We start from the raw sequence: 22,461 nt of genomic DNA on the forward strand, positions 1-22,461 counted from the left end.
GGCGTTTTACGGGAACAAATGATCTCATTCAGCCTGACTACAACATCATAGTACCGCAGCATCATATAAACACTACGGACATTAGAGACAGTGTTCTTTATCTAGACTAAATGAAGAGAACACAAACCACATACTATACTCTACAAAGTGCACTACTTTTGACTAGAGTTCTCATGAAAAGTAGTGCACTAAGGACTCTATGAAATGTATACCCCAGTAACTCAGTCCAGTAACAATTTGGAAAAGTATGTCACAGCAGTATTGTAAAAGCTGAGAGGCAGGATGGTTGTGGATGGCTATCAGAGGGTCAGAGCCTAGCTAATTCCTCTCTGCCTCCCCAGCGGTAGTTTTGCAGATAAACTGGAGAGATTTACGAGAGGACAGAAGGTAATGAAAAACCAACAACCCTCCATCTATAGACGGCGTGCCAGTAATCACTTTCCCAGCTCGGGTGTATCTGTCTGTACACACACAAAACATATGTTCTCATAAACTAAAGGCTGAAATCCTAGTCAGCCTCAAGTATGCAAGGTCGACACAATGTGTGTCTATGTGTGACAGTGTTTATGAGTGTTTATGCATGCGAGCCATGCATGTGTGTGTACGTGTCTCTACTCATGTGAAGGTGTGTGTGTGTGTGTATGTGTGTTTGTCTGTGTGCGAGCATGTGTATCCACACATGTGAAGGTTTGTGTGTGTGTATGTGTGTTTGTCTGTGTGTGAGCATGTGTATGCACACATGTGAATGTGTGTGTGGAATATGACCTGCTCCTCTCCACCATCTCATTGTCTCAACCTGCTCCTAGTCACCATGGTGCACCTCCTCCACCGCCCAACTCATAGGCAGGGTAGCCTAGTGGTTAGAGCGTTGGACTAGTAACCGGAAGATTGCAAGTTCAAACCCCCGAGCTGACAAGGTACAAATCTGTCGTTCTGCCCCTGGACAGGCAGTTAACCCACTGTTCCTAGGCCGTCATTGAAAATAAGACTTTTTTCTTAACTGACTTGCCTGGTTAAATAAAGGTAAAATTAAAAAAATTAAATAATAATAATAATAATTGCGGACTGTCACCGATCTGTCACAACGTGGACATGGCCGCAGTGACCACTTCTATCAGAGTAGACTATAAATAACCAGGGATTGTCATACCACGATTGGCTGGACCACTGGCCACAGCATGTGTGTCATACACCTACCCACAAGGCCTTGTTGACAATGTGCTCTATACCAAGGGTGATAGCGTGCATCCACACGAGACGTGTGCAGAGAGTGTGGATGCAACTCCCTCTAAACATGCTTCTAGTCACCTCCTACACCTCCCTCCGCCCCACACAGATCAAAGACAGGCTCACACCAGGAATCCCCAACCTCCTGAAAGCCAACAAAATTCTTTAAGCACTTAATTGGCCATCGCTGCACCAAGCTGAGATACCCCTCTCTCTCTGCCTGCCTCTTGTAACTTCCCAGCATGAGGGAGTGGGTTTATGTACGGCAGAGTGGAGGGGAACCCAATCCCCCTGTAGGAAATGGCTTTAAGAGGGAGATCTATAGGAAGTAATGGTTTCTCCAGGCTTCTCTAGCTAATCAGACCCAACACCTTGTCACGTACAGCAGCAGAACACTGTATGAGCAGCAGAACACTGTATGACCCCCATCACAATGCAGGTCTCCATATGTGGTTTTCCTGACTCTAAAGCAATGGGATTTGTGTTTTTCTTATCTCTTGTTGCTAGGCAGAAGCATTGTTATAACAACATGACATCCTCCATGGAAACGCAGGTGTGCAAAAGTGATGTAAAGTATTTATTTATTTCTAATTAGGCAAAATAGTCCTACTCCTCCACAAAGCCTAACAACCCTCCAGCTGAGTTGTGAATGTGCTCATGAGCGCAGGTCAAAACAGACAGGGTCGTGCCGCTGAGAAAGAGGAGGATATAAACATAAACATCAGCTTCACTAGAACACTGGCTCCATCTGTACAGGCAAGGCCAGCCGGATCGAAATATCCTGATCAGAGATGTTGTGTGAGTCAAAGCCTTGAAAAGTGCTGCAATGTCCTCCCACTGAAAGATAGCTATTCACATTCCAAACAATAGCAAGGCTACATACAGAGAGACACTCTTCTCAACTAGAGAACACTAGAGGAGAGGAGACTAGAGAACACTGGAGGAAAGGAGACTAGAGGAGAGGAGACTAGAAAACACTAGAGGAGACGAGACTAGAGGAGAGGAGACTAGCGAACACTGGAGGAAAGGAGACTAGAGGAGACTAGAGGAGAGGAGACTAGAAAACACTAGAGGAGAGGAGACTAGAGGAGAGGAGAGGACAGGAGACTAGAAAACAGTGGAGGAGATGAGACTAAAGAACACTAGAGGAGAGGAGACTAGAGAACACTAGAGAACACTGGAGGAGAGGAGACTAGAGAACACTGGAGGAGAGGACACTAGAAAAAACTGGAGGAGAGGACACTAGAGAACACTGGAGGAGTGGAGACTAGAGAACACTAGAGAACACTGGAGGAGGACACTAGAGAACACTAGAGGAGAGGAGACTAGAGAACCCTGGAGGAGAGGAGACTAGAGAACACTGGAGGAGAACACTAGAGGAGAGGAGACTAGAGAACACTGGAGGAGAGGAGACTATAGAACACTAGAGGAGAGGAGACTAGAGAACACTGGAGGAGAGGAGACTAGAGAACACTAGAGGAGAGGAGACTAGAGAACACTGCAGTAGAGGACACTAGAGAACACTAGAGGAGAGGAGACTATAGAACACTAGAGGAGAGGAGACTAGAGAACACTAGAGGAGAGGACACTAGACAAGACTAGAGGAGAGGAAACTAGAGAACACTGCAGTAGAGGACACTAGAGAACACTGGAGGAGAGGACACTAGAGAACAAGACAGTAGAGGACACTAGAGAACACTGGAGAAGAGGACACTAGAAAACACTAGAGGAGAGGAGACTGGAGAACACTGGAGGAGAGGAGACAAGAGAACACTGGAGGAGAGGAGACAAGAGAACACTAGAAGAGAGGAGACAAGAGAACACAAAAGGAGAGGAGACAAGAGAACACTAGAGGAGAGGAGACAAGATAACACTAGAGGAGAGGACACTAGAGAACACTAGAGGAGAGGAGACAGGAGAACACTCGAGGAGAGGAGACAAGAGAACACTAGAAGAGAGGACACTAGAGAACACTAGAGGAGAGGACACTAGAGAACACTAGAGGAAAGGAGAATATAGAAACTTAGAACTGGATTATCCCTGGGGATGGATAGAGATGGAGAGAGAGAGGGAGAGAAGGATAGAGGAAGGCTGGTGAGAGCTGGCATCCTCTAGTGTTTACAGCAGCACAACCCAATGAACTCCACTCCTCCTCTACATCCCTCAGTCCCCCGCTTGGCTCTCTGTCCTCCCCCTGACACCTTTCCTCCACAAGCACAGCTGACTACCACACATCACAGTGCAGCAGGCAACCCTGGCCACCTGCATGGGGAGAAACATCATCTTACGAGAGAGAGAATTGGAGAAGTGGAAATAAAGAAAGAAAGAGAGAGAATGATGGATGAGGGACTGGAGCGAACCTCTAACTCTTCACCAGAATCACAGTCAGATCCATAGCCTTGCCAAGAGAGGCTGCCTCTGGTCTCCTGGTCTCTATGTGAGGGAGGACAGGATGGAGGGCCCTGCTGTGTGCTGTCCTGCATGTTTTTTGGATAATGAGCCTCCACTACCATTCTCCCTCCCTCCCTCCCTCCCTCCCTCCCTCCCTCCCGTGAACCTTCAGCTGTCCCCTACCAGATAATGTTTCCTGGGCCCTTAACAGGAAGACCAAGCACAGTGTGAATGGGTGTGTATTTGTATGTGCCTTGCCTGTCTTAATATGTGGGTCACACAGGTTCCAGCATGAAGACACATCTTTGTCCTTCCTGGCTTTACTAACTGTGCTGCTGATGTGATGATGGGAGGCAACAGAATGACTGTCAGTCAGACAGTGTCTTTCTAAAGGCCTTGGAAGATATTCTCTATAGTTATAAACTATCTATACCGAACAAAAATATATATGTCATAGATTGTACAGTTCATAGAAGGAAATCAGTCAACTGAAATAAATTCATTAGGCCATAATCTATGGATTTCTCATGATTAGGCAGGGGCCCAGCCAATAATAATTCGTTTTTTCACACAAAATGACTTTGTTACAGACAGACATACTCCTCAGCACATCCTCTAAAATGAAGTTGGTGGTGGCTTATGGTGGAGAAATTAACATTCAACTATCTGGCAACAACTCGGTTGAACATTCCTGCAGTCAGTATGTCAATTGCACAGTCCCTCAAAACTTGAGACATCTGTGGTATTGTGTTGTGTGACAAAACTGCACATTGTAGAATTAGCTTTTTATTGTGTAATGATCATGCTGGTTAATCAGCTTCCTGATATGCCACATAAATAGTGTGTGATAATCAATCTACTATCTTTACCTTTTAAGAATGGTGTATCAATAGTTAAATAAATGCCTAGTGAAATAAAAGTTCAATTAGATGCATTGCTGCGTTGCTGATTAAAGAGAAAACTCTCATCTTATCAGGGCTCCTCCCTATCGTTTTGACAGACAGCTGGCTGAGGAGAGAGCAGGCATTGGTAGGATGCTGAAGTGCAGCCATTGGTATGACGCTGCAAGGCTTCTGTTTGGTGGTGCAGTGGGACACATCTTCAAGGCTCAGCCTGGCTCTCCAGTGGGACACATCTTCAAGGCTCAGCCTGGCTCTCCAGTGGGATACATCTTCAAGGCTCAGCCTGGCTCTCCAGTGGGACACATCTTCAAGGCTCAGCCTGGCTCTCCAGTGGGAAACATCTTCAAGGCTCTGCCTGGCTCTCCAGTGGGAAACATCTTCAAGGCTCAGCCTGGCTCTCCAGTGGGAAACATCTTCAAGGCTCTGCCTGGCTCTCCAGTGGGAAACATCTTCAAGGCTCTGCCTGGCTCTCCAGTGGGAAACATCTTCAAGGCTCTGCCTGGCTCTCCAGTGGGAAACATCTTCAAGGCTCAGCCTGGCTCTCCAGTGGGAAACATCTTCAAGGCTCAGCCTGGCTCTCCAGTGGGAAACATCTTCAAGGCTCTGCCTGGCTCTCCAGTGGGAAACATCTTCAAGGCTCTGCCTGGCTCTCCAGTGGGAAACATCTTCAAGGCTCTGCCTGGCTCTCCAGTGGGAAACATATTCAAGGCTCTGCCTGGCTCTCCAGTGGGAAACATCTTCAAGGCTCTGCCTGGCTCTCCAGTGGGAAACATCTTCAAGGCTCTGCCTGGCTCTCCAGTGGGAAACATCTTCAAGGCTCAGCCTGGCTCTCCAGTGGGAAACATCTTCAAGGCTCAGCCTGGCTCTCCAGTGGGAAACATCTTCAAGGCTCTGCCTGGCTCTCCAGTGGGAAACATCTTCAAGGCTCTGCCTGGCTCTCCAGTGGGAAACATCTTCAAGGCTCTGCCTGGCTCTCCAGTGGGAAACATCTTCAAGGCTCTGCCTGGCTCTCCAGTGGGAAACATCTTCAAGGCTCAGCCTGGCTCTCCAGTTGGAAACATCTTCAAGGCTCAGCCTGGCTCTGCAGTGGGAAACGTCTTTAAGGCTCAGCCTGGCTCTGCAGTGGGAAACGTCTTTAAGGCTCTGCCTGGCTCTCCAGTTGGAAACATCTTCAAGGCTCTGCCTGGCTCTGCAGTGGGAAACGTCTTTAAGGCTCAGCCTGGCTCTCCAGTGGGAAACATCTTCAAGGCTCAGCCTGGCTCTCCAGTGGGAAACATCTTCAAGGCTCTGCCTGGCTCTGCAGTGGGAAACATCTTCAAGGCTCAGCCTGGCTCTCCAGTGGGAAACATCTTCAAGGCTCTGCCTGGCTCTGCAGTGGGAAACGTCTTTAAGGCTCTGCCTGGCTCTGCAGTGGGAAACATCTTCAAGGCTCTGCCTGGCTCTCCAGTGGGAAACGTCTTCAAGGCTCTGCCTGGCTCTGCAGTGGGAAACATCTTCAAGGCTCTGCCTGGCTCTCCAGTGGGAAACGTCTTTAAGGCTCTGCCTGGCTCTGCAGTGGGAAACGTCTTTAAGGCTCTGCCTGGCTCTCCAGTGGGAAACGTCTTTAAGGCTCTGCCTGGCTCTGCAGTGGGAAACGTCTTTAAGGCTCTGCCTGGCTCTCCAGTGGGAAACATCTTCAAGGATCTGCCTGGCTCTGCAGTGGGAAACGTCTTTAAGGCTCTGCCTGGCTCTGCAGTGGGAAACATCTTCAAGGCTCTGCCTGGCTCTCCAGTGGGAAACGTCTTTAAGGCTCTGCCTGGCTCTGCAGTGGGAAACGTCTTTAAGGCTCTGCCTGGCTCTCCAGTGGGAAACATCTTCAAGGCTCTGCCTGGCTCTGCAGTGGGAAACGTCTTTAAGGCTCTGCCTGGCTCTGCAGTGGAAAACGTCTTTAAGGCTCTGCCTGGCTCTGCAGTGGGAAACGTCTTTAAGGCTCTGCCTGGCTCTGCAGTGGGAAACATCTTTAAGGCTCAGCCTGGCTCTCCAGTGGGAAACGTCTTTAAGGCTCTGCCTGGCTCTCCAGTGGGAAACGTCTTTAAGGCTCTGCCTGGCTCTGCAGTGGGAAACATCTTCAAGGCTCTGCCTGGCTCTCCAGTGGGAAACGTCTTTAAGGCTCTGCCTGGCTCTGCAGTGGGAAACGTCTTTAAGGCTCTGCCTGGCTCTCCAGTGGGAAACATCTTCAAGGCTCTGCCTGGCTCTGCAGTGGGAAACGTCTTTAAGGCTCTGCCTGGCTCTGCAGTGGGAAACGTCTTTAAGGCTCTGCCTGGCTCTGCAGTGGGAAACGTCTTTAAGGCTCTGCCTGGCTCTGCAGTGGGAAACATCTTTAAGGCTCAGCCTGGCTCTCCAGTGGGAAACGTCTTTAAGGCTCTGCCTGGCTCTCCAGTGGGAAACGTATTTAAGGCTCTGCCTGGGTCTGGATCTGTCTCTAACGTAACTGTACAGACCTGACCAATCACTGCCCAGGTCCACAGTAGCACACTAGGGATGAGTACAGGCTACCTCAAATAACTATGATCATCTCTTATAGTGGAGACTCCCTAAGAGAAGGTTTTCAACTAGCCCTCTCTGCTCCCCAAACCCATGGGTTCTCCTATTCAACCACCTGCCATCTCTGCTCCTCAAACCCATGGGTTCTCCTGTTCAACCACTAGCCCTCTCTGCTCCTCAAACCCATGGGTTCTCCTATTCAACCACTAGCCCTCTCTGCTCCTCAAACCCATGGGTTCTCCTATTCAAACACCTGCCCTCTCTGCTCCTCAAACCCATGGGTTCTCCTGTTCAACCACTAGCCCTCTCTGCTCCTCAAACCCATGGGTTCTCCTATTCAACCACTAGCCCTCTCTGCTCCTCAAACCCATGGGTTCTCCTGTTCAACCACTAGCCCTCTCTGCTCCTCAAACCCATGGGTTCTCCTGTTCAACCACTAGCCCTCTCTGCTCCACAAACCCATGGGTTCTCCTATTCAACCACTAGCCCTCTCTGCTCCTCAAACCCATGGGTTCTCCTATTCAACCACTAGCCCTCTCTGCTCCTCAAACCCATGGGTTCTCCTATTCAACCACTAGCCCTCTCTGCTCCTCAAACCCATGGGTTCTCCTATTCAACCACTAGCCCTCTCTGCTCCTCAAACCCATGGGTTCTCCTATTCAACCACTAGCCCTCTCTGCTCCCCAAACCCATGGGTTCTCCTGTTCAACCACTAGCCCTCTCTGCTCCTCAAACCCATGGGTTCTCCTGTTCAACCACTAGCCCTCTCTGCTCCTCAAACCCATGGGTTCTCCTATTCAACCACTAGCCCTCTCTGCTCCTCAAACCCATGGGTTCTCCTGTTCAACCACTAGCCCTCTCTGCTCCTCAAACCCATGGGTTCTCCTATTCAACCACTAGCCCTCTCTGCTCCTCAAACCCATGGGTTCTCCTATTCAACCACTAGCCCTCTCTGCTCCTCAAACCCATGGGTTCTCCTGTTCAACCACTAGCCCTCTCTGCTCCTCAAACCCATGGGTTCTCCTATTCAACCACTAGCCCTCTCTGCTCCTCAAACCCATGGGTTCTCCTATTCAACCACTAGCCCTCTCTGCTCCCCAAACCCATGGGTTCTCCTGTTCAACCACTAGCCCTCTCTGCTCCTCAAACCCATGGGTTCTCCTGTTCAACCACTAGCCCTCTCTGCTCCTCAAACCCATGGGTTCTCCTATTCAACCACTAGCCCTCTCTGCTCCTCAAACCCATGGGTTCTCCTATTCAACCACTAGCCCTCTCTGCTCCTCAAACCCATGGGTTCTCCTATTCAACCACTAGCCCTCTCTGCTCCCCAAACCCATGGGTTCTCCTGTTCAACCACTAGCCCTCTCTGCTCCTCAAACCCATGGGTTCTCCTGTTCAACCACTAGCCCTCTCTGCTCCTCAAACCCATGGGTTCTCCTGTTCAACCACTAGCCCTCTCTGCTCCTCAAACCCATGGGTTCTCCTATTCAACCACTAGCCCTCTCTGCTCCCCAAACCCATGGGTTCTCCTGTTCAACCACTAGCCCTCTCTGCTCCTCAAACCCATGGGTTCTCCTGTTCAACCACTAGCCCTCTCTGCTCCTCAAACCCATGGGTTCTCCTATTCAACCACTAGCCCTCTCTGCTCCTCAAACCCATGGGTTCTACTATTCAACCACTAGCCCTCTCTGCTCCTCAAACCCATGGGTTCTACTATTCAACCACTAGCCCTCTCTGCTCCTCAAACCCATGGGTTCTCCTGTTCAACCACTAGCCCTCTCTATCCCCCCCCCCCCATACTCCCCCCCCCTGGGAAATTGAAACCAGATGCTGAAATGTCAAATTAAAATGAGATTGCAGTGCGCTTTCGACATTAATGAAAATGAAGACTTAATGCGGCACACAAGCCTGAACGGGATGATCAAATGAGCTTTGTTCAGAGGAAATTAAAGGGATTACAGTAATCTCCCCCCCACAAATCTTCACCAGTATTAAAAAAATACCCATTGGGGAACTGAAGATTTGTCCAAAAGCATACAAAAACAAACCTGGAAGAAACACAGGAAGCTGGATTGATCTGCCTTTGGTTTGCAGCATTTCCTCAAAACAATAGTCAGAGTGAACATGACTAACCCCAGAAGAAGAAACAATAGTCAGAGTGAACATGACTAAACACAGAAGAAGAAACAATAGTCAGAGTGAACATGACTAACCACAGAAGAAGAAACAATAGTCAGAGTGAACATGACTAACCCCAGAAGAAGAAACAATAGTCAGAGTGAACATGACTAAACACAGAAGAAGAAACAATAGTCAGAGTGAACATGACTAACCACAGAAGAAGAAACAATAGTCAGAGTGAACATGACTAACCACAGAAGAAGAAACAATAGTCAGAGTGAACATGACTAACCCCAGAAGAAGAAACAATAGTCAAAGTGAACATGACTAACCACAGAAGAAGAATCAATAGTCAGAGTGAACATGACTAACCACAGAAGAAGAAAGACAGAAAAAGGAAAAGTGTCCGAGAGCAACTGGAGAGGGGAGGAGGAAGGGGAGGAGGACAGAAGTGTTTTGTTGCATGTCCTGGAAGGGAAGTGGATGTGTTGTACAGTGCTGGTCCCCCCTCTTCTCCTCTTGTCTTCACAAGGATAGTATTGCTCCTGTTAAAGTTAACAAATGGTCTTGATTTGGGGAAGGCGAGGAGCCACAAGGCACGGCTATACGTCGCTCTCCAAACATGGCAGCCCATAAATAACAGAGGGATTAGAGGTGGAGCAACGGAGAGAGGAGGAGAGGAGTGAGAGACTCCACAGCAAACAATGAGAAAATATTAAATGAGTAATCGCTCCCAGATGTGCATGCTGTTACTTAAGACTGGGATACTTTTGGCCTCATGTGGACACAGTAGGCAAACATCTCTCTCTATCTTTTTCCGTCCTTCTCTTTCTCTCTCTCTCTCTCAAAATAAAGACAAAAATAACTAACTAAGTCTTATTGAGCTCATTCTGTTTCCTGCTAGGCTGTTCTTTGCTTGGCTGTTCTCTGCTTGGCTGTTCTCTGCTAGGCTGTTCTCTGCTAGGCTGTTCTCTGCTAGGCTGTACTCTGCGAGGCTGTTCTCTGCTAGGCTGTTCTCTACTAGGCTGTTCCCTGCGAGGTTGTTCTCTGCGAGGCTGTTCTCTGCTTGGCTGTTCTCTGCTAGGTTGTTCTCTGCTTGGCTGTTCTATGCTAGACCGTTCTCTGCTTGGCTGTTCTATGCTAGGCTGTTTTCTGCTAGGCTGTTTCCTGCTAGGCTGTACTCTGCTTGGCTGTTCTATGCTAGACTGTTCTCTGCTTGGCTGTTCTCTGCTAGGCTGTTCTCTGCTTGGCTGTTCTATGCTAGACTGTTCTCTGCTAGACTGTTCTCTGCTAGGCTGTTCTCTGCTAGGCTGTTCTCTGCTAGGCTGTTTTCTGCTAGGCTGTTTTCTGCTAGGCTGTTTTCTGCTAGGCTGTTCTCTGCTAGGCTGTTCTATGCTAGGCTGTTCTCTGCTAGGCTGTTCTCTGCTAGGCTGTTCTCTGCTAGGCTGTTTCCTGCTAGGCTGTTTTTTGCTAGGCTGTTTTCTGCTAGGCTGTTTTCTGCTAGACTGTTCTCTGGTAGTCTGTTTTCTGCTAGGCTATTCTCTGCTAGACTGTTCTCTGCTAGGCTGTTTTCTGCTAGGCTGTTTTCTGCTAAGCTGTTCTCTGCTAGGCTATTCTCTGCTAGGCTGTTTTCTGCTAGGCTGTTTTCTGCTAAGCTGTTTTCTGCTAGGCTATTCTCTGCTAGGCTATTCTCTTGCTAGGCTGTGATACGTAGTGAGAGCTCCCATATAGAAACTCTCCATCTTCCCTCCAGCACTGCCCTATGGGTCCCACACCTCCTGCTCTTTCACTCTGCATTTATCTATATATGTATCCGTCTCTCTCGCCCCTCAGCTGCTGATGTCATTTCCTTGCCCCCAGCTCCCATTCTCCCAACAGTTCACATCAAAGATAGGCCCCCACCCATGGCGTGTTAAGCCCTGCTCCCCCAAACCCCAGGCTGGTTGGGGCAGTACGGATCAGTGTGAGTGTAAGTGTGTGTTAAACCCCTCTCACAGCCCCACGGCTGTCTTATCCTCCTTCTATCTCCCTCCTTTCCTCCCTCCATCCCTCTCCCTCCTTCCCTACTGACCCCACCACCAGAGAGATGAGATTGGACATGGCAGCTTCTTCTTTCTCTCTCTATTTCTCTCATTCCTGTGCTGTGAGCTCATGCCCTCTCTCCTCTCTCCCTCCTCACAGACACCCTATACACAGTGCTCAGGTCCCAGGGAGCATGACCAGTAGATCAGTAAGGGCTAGGGGTCCTGGTGTTATAGACAGGGCTAGAGGTCCTGGTGTTATAGACAGGGCTAGAGGTCCTGGTGTTATAGACAGGGCTAGGGGCCCTGGTGTTATAGACAGGGCTAGGGGTCCTGGTGTTATGGACAGGGCTAGGGGTCCTGGTGTTATAGACAGGGCTAGGGGTCCTGGTGTTATGGACAGGGCTAGGGTCCTGGTGTTATAGACAGGGCTAGGGGTCCTGGTGTTATGGACAGGGATAGGGGTCCTGGCATTATGGACAGGGCTAGGGGTCCTGGTGTTACAGACAGGGCTAGGGGTCGTGGTGTTATGGACAGGGCTAGGGTCCTGGCGTTATAGACATGGCTAGGGGTCCTGGTGTTATAGACAGGTCCTGGTGTTATAGACAGGGCTAGGGGTCCTGATGTTATGGACAGGGCTAGGGGTCCTGGTGTTATAGACAGGGCTAGGGGTCCTGGTGTTATAGACAGGGCTAGGGGTCCTGGTGTGATGGACAGGGCTAGGGGTCCTGGTGTGATGGACAGGGCTAGGGATCCTGGTGTGATGGACAGGGCTAGGGGTCCTGGTGTGATAGACAGGGCTAGGGGTCCTGGTGTTATGGATAGGGCTAGGGGTCCTGGTGTGATGGACAGGGCTAGGGGTCCTGGTGTGATGGACAGGGCTAGGGGTCCTGGTGTGATGGACAGGGCTAGGGGTCCTGGTGTGATGGACAGGGCTAGGGGTCCTGGTGTGATGGACAGGGCTAGGGGTCCTGGTGTGATGGACAGGGCTAGGGGTCCTGGTGTTATGGATAGGGCTAGGGGTCCTGGTGTGATGGACAGGGCTAGGGGTCCTGGTGTTATGGATAGGGCTAGGGGTCCTGGTGTGATGGACAGGGCTAGGGGTCCTGGTGTGATGGACAGGGCTAGGGGTCCTGGTGTGATGGACAGGGCTAGGGGTCCTGGTGTGATGGACAGGGCTAGGGGTCCTGGTGTTATAAACAGGGCAGTATGCTGAGGTTATGTAGAATAGATACAAACAGACAGGAAGAGAGAATAGAGATCTCCAGCAGAGTGGGAGGGGAGTGAACCCATGATGTATGGATACTACATATGGTTGAGCGAGTGGGTTGCTTAAAGTGGTCTTAAGTTTAATAAAGTTTCAACTTTCAACATTGGTTCCCAAGAGATTATGCAACATTTTTCCTTACTATATTGTCCATGAATGAAACTGGTCCACAGAGTGGCATTGGTTACAGACTTTCAAAGGCCCACGTGAGTGGTCTACCACAAGACCCCCGCAGACTGACAGTAAATATGTCACAGTGAGCAGATGAAGACATGGAGCATCAACAAGCCTTTAGGCTCTGCACCTGTAGACCACAGGATGCTGCTGAGGGGAGGACGGCTCATAATAATGTCCAGAATGGAGCAAATGGAATGGCATCAAACACCTGGAAACCATATGTGTGATGTATTTGATACCATTCCACCTATTCCATGAGCCTGTCCTCCCCAATGAAGCTGCCACCAACCTCCTGTACTGTATACTCTGAATACTGTGAGGTCATTGAGATGAGACATAACCTCAGTGTGTTTGAAGGTGATAAGTGTTAATATTAGGGTTAGGGTTATGGTAAGGGTTCAGTCAGCCCAAGGATCCCTCTTAGCATTTACCAAAACCACTGTGCGAGCAGACTGAGAAGTGATGTCATAGAGAGGGGACAGGATTTCCAAATGAACTATGTTAAACAATCTAAGCCATGACAATAAACTGTGTAGATCTCTTTGTAAATAAACAAGCCATGGGTAAATGTGACCCAAAATATTATGTTACCGTCAATATTTTGACAAGCATACATATTGACGTAAGCATATCCATATCCATATTGATATAATAATGTATTGTATGGACAAACTCATCTGTCATCTTTTTCCAAGCATCCATCTATGTCTAAGCATTTCAACATTTGGTAATTAGTTTGAGGGTGAAAGTTTGACAGTCTGTTTTGATCCTAATCCAGAGGTTGAGCTACACATGTGGGGCTAGCTAGCAGATATACACATCCTCAGTCAAGCCATCTGCTGCTGAAGGGAGAGGAGTGAAGCTGGCATCATTCCCTCTCTGCTGTGAGTGTGGTGATGGTTATGAGAGCGGTATGGGCACCTGGAATGTGTTGTGAAAGCGGTACCAGTCCAAGCCTAGGGTTTGTACCCTGCATGGACGATGGCTGCCCGGACCTTTCTGTCACACAACAGAGGATATCTCCACACTAGTCAGGCAAACAGCGTGGCTGGGGAGAGTCCAGGTAGGAGGGGGACTGGCAGACTGCAAACCTGGCTCAGACCACCTCATTTCTTTATAATTACAACGCAAGCACATACACACACGCACACACACACATGCGCATGAACACACATGCGCATGAACACACACACACACATACACACACACACGCACACACACACACACGCGCGCATGAACACACACACGCGCAACACACACACACGCACACACACACACACACGCACACGCACACACACACACACACACAAAAGAGAGGAAGCCCTGCCCCATGGTCCTGCAGACAGACAGAGAGGCCATTGAGGGACTGTGTTTGTTTAAATGGTCATAAGTGTTCTCTTCCGGCTGGTGGTACAGAGAGACGGTGTTGGGATGGGTGGACATGGGGAGAGACAGGGAGAGATGGTGTTGGGTTGGGTGGACATGGGGAGAGACAGGGAGAGACGGTGTTGGGTTGGGTGGACATGGAGAGAGACAGGGAGAGATGGTGTTGGGTTGGGTGGACATGGAGAGAGACAGGGAGAGATGGTGTTGGGTTGGGTGGACATGGAGAGAGACAGGGAGAGATGGTGTTGGGTTGGGTGGACATGGAGAGAGGCAGGGAGAGACGGTGTTGGGTTGGGTGGACATGGAGAGAGACAGGGAGAGATGGTGTTGGGTTGGGTGGACATGGGGAGAGGCAGGGAGAGATGGTGTTGGGTTGGGTGGACATGGGGAGAGGCAGGGAGAGATGGTGTTGGGTTGGGTGGACATGGGGAGAGGCAGGGAGAGATGGTGTTGGGTTGGGTGGACATGGGGAGAGGCAGGGAGAGACGGTGTTGGGTTGGGTGGACATGGGGAGAGGCAGGGAGAGACGGTGTTGGGTTGGGTGGACATGGGGAGAGGCAGGGAGAGACGGTGTTGGGTTGGGTGGACATGGGGAGAGGCAGGAAGAGATGGTGTTGGGTTGGGTGGACATGGGGAGAGGCAGGGAGAGATGGTGTTGGGTTGGGTGGACATGGGGAGAGGCAGGGAGAGATGGTGTTGGGTTGGGTGGACATGGGGAGAGACAGGGAGAGATGGTGTTGGGTAGGGTGGACATGGGGAGAGACAGGGAGAGATGGTGTTGGGTTGGGTGCACATGGGGAGAGACAGGGAGAGATGGTGTTGGGTTGGGTGGACATGGAGAGAGACAGGGAGAGACGGTGTTGGGTTGGGTGGACATGGGGAGAGGCAGGGAGAGATGGTGTTGGGTTGGGTGGACATGGGGAGAGGCAGGGAGAGATGGTGTTGGGTTGGGTGGACATGGGGAGAGACAGGGAGAGATGGTGTTGGGTTGGGTGGACATGGAGAGAGACAGGGAGAGATGGTGTTGGGTTGGGTGGACATGGGGAGAGGCAGGGAGAGATGGTGTTGGGTTGGGTGGACATGGGGAGAGACAGGGAGAGATGGTGTTGGGTTGGGTGGACATGGTGAGAGGCAGGGAGAGACGGTGTTGGGTTGGGTGGACATGGGGAGAGACAGGGAGAGATGGTGTTGGGTTGGGTGGACATGGAGAGAGGCAGGGAGAGACGGTGTTGGGTTGGGTGGACATGGAGAGAGACAGGGAGAGATGGTGTTGGGTTGGGTGGACATGGAGAGAGGCAGGGAGAGATGGTGTTGGGTTGGGTGGACATGGAGAGAGGCAGGGAGAGATGGTGTTGGGTTGGGTGGACATGGGGAGAGGCAGGGAGAGATGGTGTTGGGTTGGGTGGACATGGAGAGAGGCAGGGAGAGATGGTGTTGGGTTGGGTGGACATGGAGAGAGGCAGGGAGAGATGGTGTTGGGTTGGGTGGACATGGAGAGAGACAGGGAGAGATGGTGTTGGGTTGGGTGGACATGGGGAGAGACAGGGAGAGATGGTGTTGGGTTGGGTGGACATGGAGAGAGACAGGGAGAGATGGTGTTGGGTTGGGTGGACATGGAGAGAGGCAGGGAGAGATGGTGTTGGGTTGGGTGGACATGGAGAGAGGCAGGGAGAGATGTTGTTGGGTTGGGTGGACATGGGGAGAGGCAGGGAGAGATGGTGTTGGGTTGGGTGGACATGGAGAGAGGCAGGGACGGTGTTGGGTAGGGTGGACATGGGGAGAGACAGGGAGAGATGGTGTTGGGTTGGGTGGACATGGAGAGAGGCAGGGAGAGATGGTGTTGGGTTGGGTGGACATGGAGAGAGACAGGGAGAGATGGTGTTGGGTTGGGTGGACATGGAGAGAGGCAGGGAGAGATGGTGTTGGGTTGGGTGGACATGGAGAGAGACAGGGAGAGATGGTGTTGGGTTGGGTGGACATGGAGAGAGACAGGGAGAGATGGTGTTGGGTTGGGTGGACATGGAGAGAGGCAGGGAGAGATGGTGTTGGGTTGGGTGGACATGGAGAGAGGCAGGGAGAGATGGTGTTGGGTTGGGTGCACATGGGGAGAGGCAGGGAGAAATGGTGTTGGGTTGGGTGGACATGGGGACAGGCAGGGAGAGACGGTGTTGGGTTGGGTGGACATGGAGAGAGACAGGGAGAGATGGTGTTGGGTTGGGTGGACATGGAGAGAGGCAGGGAGAGATGGTGTTGGGTTGGGTGGACATGGAGAGAGACAGGGAGAGATGGTGTTGGGTTGGGTGGACATGGGGAGAGGCAGGGAGAGACTGTGCTGGGTTGGGTGCATGTGGGGAGAGACAGGGAGAGATGGTGTTGGGTTGGGTACACATGGGGAGAGGCAGTGAGAGACTGTGCTGGGTTGGGTGGACATGGGGAGAGGCAGGGAGAGATGGTGTTGGGTTGGGTGGACATGGAGAGAGGCAGGGACGGTGTTGGGTAGGGTGGACATGGGGAGAGACAGGGAGAGATGGTGTTGGGTTGGGTGGACATGGAGAGAGGCAGGGAGAGATGGTGTTGGGTTGGGTGGACATGGAGAGAGACAGGGAGAGATGGTGTTGGGTTGGGTGGACATGGAGAGAGGCAGGGAGAGATGGTGTTGGGTTGGGTGGACATGGAGAGAGACAGGGAGAGATGGTGTTGGGTTGGGTGGACATGGAGAGAGACAGGGAGAGATGGTGTTGGGTTGGGTGGACATGGAGAGAGGCAGGGAGAGATGGTGTTGGGTTGGGTGGACATGGAGAGAGGCAGGGAGAGATGGTGTTGGGTTGGGTGCACATGGGGAGAGGCAGGGAGAAATGGTGTTGGGTTGGGTGGACATGGGGACAGGCAGGGAGAGACGGTGTTGGGTTGGGTGGACATGGAGAGAGACAGGGAGAGATGGTGTTGGGTTGGGTGGACATGGAGAGAGGCAGGGAGAGATGGTGTTGGGTTGGGTGGACATGGAGAGAGACAGGGAGAGATGGTGTTGGGTTGGGTGGACATGGGGAGAGGCAGGGAGAGACTGTGCTGGGTTGGGTGCATGTGGGGAGAGACAGGGAGAGATGGTGTTGGGTTGGGTACACATGGGGAGAGGCAGTGAGAGACTGTGCTGGGTTGGGTGGACATGGGGAGATTTAGCGAGGGCAGAGGGCCGGGGAGGCAGGTTTATATGAGTGACTGAGTGACTTGGCACCTTTTAGTTCAATAAACAGAGGCTGTTTGATTGGAGTGCTGGGGAGTGGTAGCTGGACTAAAATAAAGAAAGTGTTTTGTTTTTCGAGGGCCGGGGTACTGGCAGGAGCCTAGAGCACCCCCCTCCCCATGACAACCCTCTCCCCTGAAAGATAATTGAATTTAGTCAGCAGCAACAGCATCACAGTAAGAAGACCTGCCACCAGACAAACTACATAACAAACATCTGCAGCAGATTATCACATTTCCATTTTATGATAGAAAAAACACAAGAGAAACAGTTTACGGGCCATTTACTGAACAGTCAGCTCCTACAGTACATATCTGCATATGCAAGCGATTAACAGGCAGTTTGGAGCTGGAAGGGAACCTGTTACCATTAGTTACATGTTGTGGAATCACCCCATCAGGCACTATGGTTACCACCCGCTCTCATTCATTTGTATACGGCACTTTCCTCATCAGGGATTGGCTGAGGTGAATCCAATACTCTGTTTACACAACTTGATCAAGTAGCATTCCTCCTGACGGCGCTCAGGGGAGTTTGGTAGCTTGAAACCCTCAGTTTACCAGTAAATCTGGGTAAATGTGTCTTCTAAGGTCAAACGTAAATACTACATCACTTTTGGGGGGGCGGGACTACTATAACAATTTCACATAACTGCTGCCAGAAAAGGCAAGGACATTCCTGATAAACATAATGACAGAATATGTTGACTGTGTTGGACCCAATCCAGTGTTCAACAGTAAAGGTCTTCAGTGGCTGGAGGCCTGGCTGTACATGGATATGCCAACAATATATACTCTAGTACTCTAGCCCTCTAGACTCTTCTCCCCAGCCCAGATATTGTAGACTTCTACCCAGCCCAGATATTGTAGACTTCTAGCCCTCTAGACTCTTCTCCCCAGCCCAGATATTGTAGACTTCTACCCAGCCCAGATATTGTAGACTTCTAGCCCTCTAGCTCTCTACCCAGCCCATATATTGTAGACTTCTACCCAGCCCATATATTGTAGACTTCTAGCTCTCTACCCAGCCCATATATTGTAGACTTCTACCCAGCCCATATATTGTAGACTTCTATCTAGCCCAGATATTGTAGACTTCTACCCAGCCCAGATATTGTAGACTTCTACCCAGCCCAGATACTGTAGACTTCTAGCCCTCTAGCTCTCTACCCAGCCCATATATTGTAGACTTCTACCCAGCCCAGATATTGTAGACTTCTACCCAGCCCATATATTGTAGACTTCTATCCAGCCCAGATATTGTAGACTTCTATCCAGCCCAGATATTGTAGACTTCTATCCAGCCCAGATATTGTAGACTTCTACCCAGCCCAGATATTGTAGACTTATACCCAGCCCATATATTGTAGACTTCTAGCCCTCTAGCTCTCTACCCAGCCCATATATTGTAGACTTCTACCCAGCCCATACATTGTAGACTTCTATCCAGCCCAGATATTGTAGACTTCTACCCAGCCCAGATATTGCAGACTTCTAGCCCTCTAGCTCTCTACCCAGCCCAGATATTGTAGACTTCTAGCCCTCTAGGTCTCTACCCAGCCCAGATATTGTAGACTTCTACCCAGCCCAGATATTGCAGACTTCTAGCCCTCTAGCTCTCTACCCAACCCATATATTGTAGACTTCTACCCAGCCCAGATATTGTAGACCTCTAGCTCTCTACCCAGCCCAGATATTGTAGACTTCTACCTAGCCCAGATATTGTAGACTTCTACCCAGCCCAGATATTGTAGACTTCTAGCCCACTATCTCCATGGAGGAGTAGAGAACCCAGCACCCCACTAACCTTGCTGTACCTCTCACTGTACAGCCTCAACCTGGAGCTGTCTGACACACACACACACACACACACACACACACACACACACACACACACGCACACACACACACACACACAGGTATTTATTCAGTATGGTTTCTTGTAGTGTAATAGAACACCTTGGTCTAACAGTCCTTTACTCATAGACTCCTCCCCCAGGCATACACACAGACACACTACCGCAGCGCATCCTAATCCATCTCTGTTGTCCACACACGGTCTACCTGTCTCTCTCTCCCTGCTGCCGGTGCTGTTTGTGAGCATGAGTCCCCCCGAGTGCCTGCCTGTCTGTCTGTGTGGGCCCAGCACCACCCACCATTCAGCATCTACAATGAGGGCCTTATTAAAACAATCTTCCCAATTAACAATCCTGGCCCTGAGATCCCAACTCTCAACCCCCCTCCCGCCACCCTCCATCCCACCGACCCCCTCCATCCCGCCGACCCCCTCCATCCCACCTAACTACCTCTTCCACCCCACCCCAGCCCTCTCACCCCCATAACCACAGCACAGAGAGCACAGCTGTGGAAGGCCCGGAGCAACCATCAGACCCCTGGATGTGGCTAGGGCAGACGGAGGGAGAGAAGGAGGGGATTTATTCCCTAGCTGTTCCTGGGAAACAGGAGATAGGAAGGTGTGTGTAGTGTTGGGGAAGTAGAGGGGGAACGCAGGGCAGATTATGTGTGTGTCTGCGCGTGCATACCCGTATCTCGAAGGAAGGTATATAATATGAGTTAGTAGTACAGGAAGAGTGTGGTATGGTTAGTGTTCTGTGCAGTCATTGTGAGTCTTCATAACGGGACTGGATACACAGTGATTTACTGTAGTGTCACTGGTTTGGGGAAGACCGCCTGTGATCTAGACCAGGGAAACTGTAAGAGTCTGACAGCTGTATCACTGACGCTGCTGGAGAAATGACCTCCACAAAGACAGCCCGCTTCCCCACTGAGCACCATTTGACCCTGCATTCACCCTCTATCCCCGTCTACTGGAAGAAAAACATCCCTCCATCCCTGTGTACTGGAAGAAAAACATCCCTCCATCCCCGTGTACTGGAAGAAAAACATCCCTCCATCCCCGCGTACTGGAAGAAAAACATCCCTCTATCCCCGTGTACTGGAAGAAAAACATCCCTCTATCCCCGTGTACTGGAAGAAAGACATCCCTCTATCCCCGCGTACTGGAAGAAAAAGATCCCTCCATCCCCGCGTACTGGAAGAAAAACATCCCTCTATCCCAGCGTACTGGAAGAAAAACATCCCTCCATCCCGTGTACTGGAAGAAAAACATCCCTCCATCCCCGTGAACTGGAAGAAAAACATCCCTCCATCCCCGTGTACTGGAAGAAAAACATCCATCTATCCCCGTGTACTGGAAGAAATACATCCCTCTATCCCCGCGTACTGGAAGAAAAACATCCCTCTATCCCCGTGTACTGGAAGAAAAACATCCCTCCATCCCCGTGTACAGGAAGAAAAACATCCCTCCATCCCCGTGTACTGGAAGAAAAACATCCCTCCATCCCCGCGTACTGGAAGAAAAACATCCCTCTATCCCCGTGTACTGGAAGAAAGACATCCCTCTATCCCCACGTACTGGAAGAAAAACATCCCTCCATCCCCGCGTACTGGAAGAAAAACATCCCTCTATCCCCGCGTACTGGAAGAAAAAGATCCCTCCATCCCGCGTACTGGAAGAAAAACATTCCTCTATCCCCGCGTACTGGAAGAAAAACATCCCTCCATCCCCGTGTACTGGAAGAAAAACATCCCTCTATCCCCGTGTACTGGAAGAAATACATCCCTCTATCCCCGCGTACTGGAAGAAAAACATCCCTCTATCCCCGTGTACTGGAAGAAATACATCCCTCTATCCCCGCGTACTGGAAGAAAAACATCCCTCTATCCCCGTGTACTGGAAGAAAAACATCCCTCCATCCCCGTGTACTGGAAGAAAAACATCCCTCCATCCCCGTGTACTGGAAGAAAAACATCCCTCTATCCCCGCGTACTGGAAGAAATACATCCCTCTATCCCCGCGTACTGGAAGAAAAACATCCCTCTATCCCCGCGTACTGGAAGAAAAACATCCCTCTATCCCCGTGTACTGGAAGAAATACATCCCTCTATCCCCGCGTACTGGAAGAAAAACATCCCTCTATCCCCGTGTACTGGAAGAAAAACATCCCTCCATCCCCGTGTACTGGAAGAAAAACATCCCTCCATCCCCGTGTACTGGAAGAAAAACATCCCTCCATCCCCGCGTACTGGAAGAAAAACATCCCTCTATCCCCGTGTACTGGAAGAAACACATCCCTCTATCCCCGTGTACTGGAAGAAAGACATCCCTCTATCCCCGCGTACTGGAAGAAAAACATCCCTCCATCCCCGCGTACTGGAAGAAAAACATCCCTCTATCCCCGCGTACTGGAAGAAAAAGATCCCTCCATCCCGCGTACTGGAAGAAAAACATCCCTCTATCCCCGCGTACTGGAAGAAAAACATCCCTCCACCCCCGTGTACTGGAAGAAAAACATCCCTCCATCCCCGTGAACTGGAAGAAAAACATCCCTCCATCCCCGTGTACTGGAAGAAAAACATCCCTCTATCCCCGCGTACTGGAAGAAAAACATCCCTCTATCCCTGTGTACTGGAAGAAAAACATCCCTCCATCCCTGTGTACTGGAAGAAAAACATCCCTCTATCCCCGTGTACAGGAAGAAAAACATCCCTCCATCCCCGTGTACTGGAAGAAAAACATCCCTCCATCCCCGTGTACTGGAAGAAAAACATCCCTCCATCCCCGTGTACTGGAAGAAAAACATCCCTCCATCTCCGTGTACTGGAAGAAAAACATCCCTCCATCCCCGTGTACTGGAAGAAAAACATCCCTCCATCCACGTGTACTGGAAGAAAAACATCCCTCCATCCCCGCGTACTGGAAGAAAAACATCCCTCTATCCCCGCGTACTGGAAGAAAAACATCCCTCTATCCCCGCGTACTGGAAGAAAAACATCCCTCCATCCCCGCGTACTGGAAGAAAAACATCCCTCCATCCCGCGTACTGGAAGAAAAACATCCCTCTATCCCCGTGTACTGGAAGAAAAACATCTCCATTCATACATGTATCTGTTGGCCTGAGACCCCGGGAGATTATTATCACTTCTCAGGTCTCTCACTCATCTTCCAAAAACAGAGATATTTTACAGACAAGTATGGAGACAGAAATTGTTATTGTAGATCAGTGCTGAGTAAATAGAGCCAGGACAGATAGACAGGGATCCTCCTGCAGTGTTTGTAGAGGATTTGACCTGCCTGACCTGGAAGTGTTTCATGTCTGATTTAGGAGATATCAACAGCTCCCCC

The 22,461-nt window shown here is 50.5% G+C and overlaps 1 protein-coding gene across 1 annotated transcript in view; it reads right to left on the bottom strand.

Annotated features, from left to right (window-relative positions):
* The window catches only part of LOC115137737 (roundabout homolog 1-like), a 416,524-nt gene that overhangs the window by 130,030 nt on the left and 264,033 nt on the right, over positions 1-22,461 (bottom strand). The window lies entirely within an intron of this gene.

This window comes from Oncorhynchus nerka, linkage group LG11, assembly GCF_034236695.1.
Source record: "Oncorhynchus nerka isolate Pitt River linkage group LG11, Oner_Uvic_2.0, whole genome shotgun sequence".
NCBI classification, from domain to species: Eukaryota; Metazoa; Chordata; class Actinopteri; order Salmoniformes; family Salmonidae; genus Oncorhynchus; species Oncorhynchus nerka.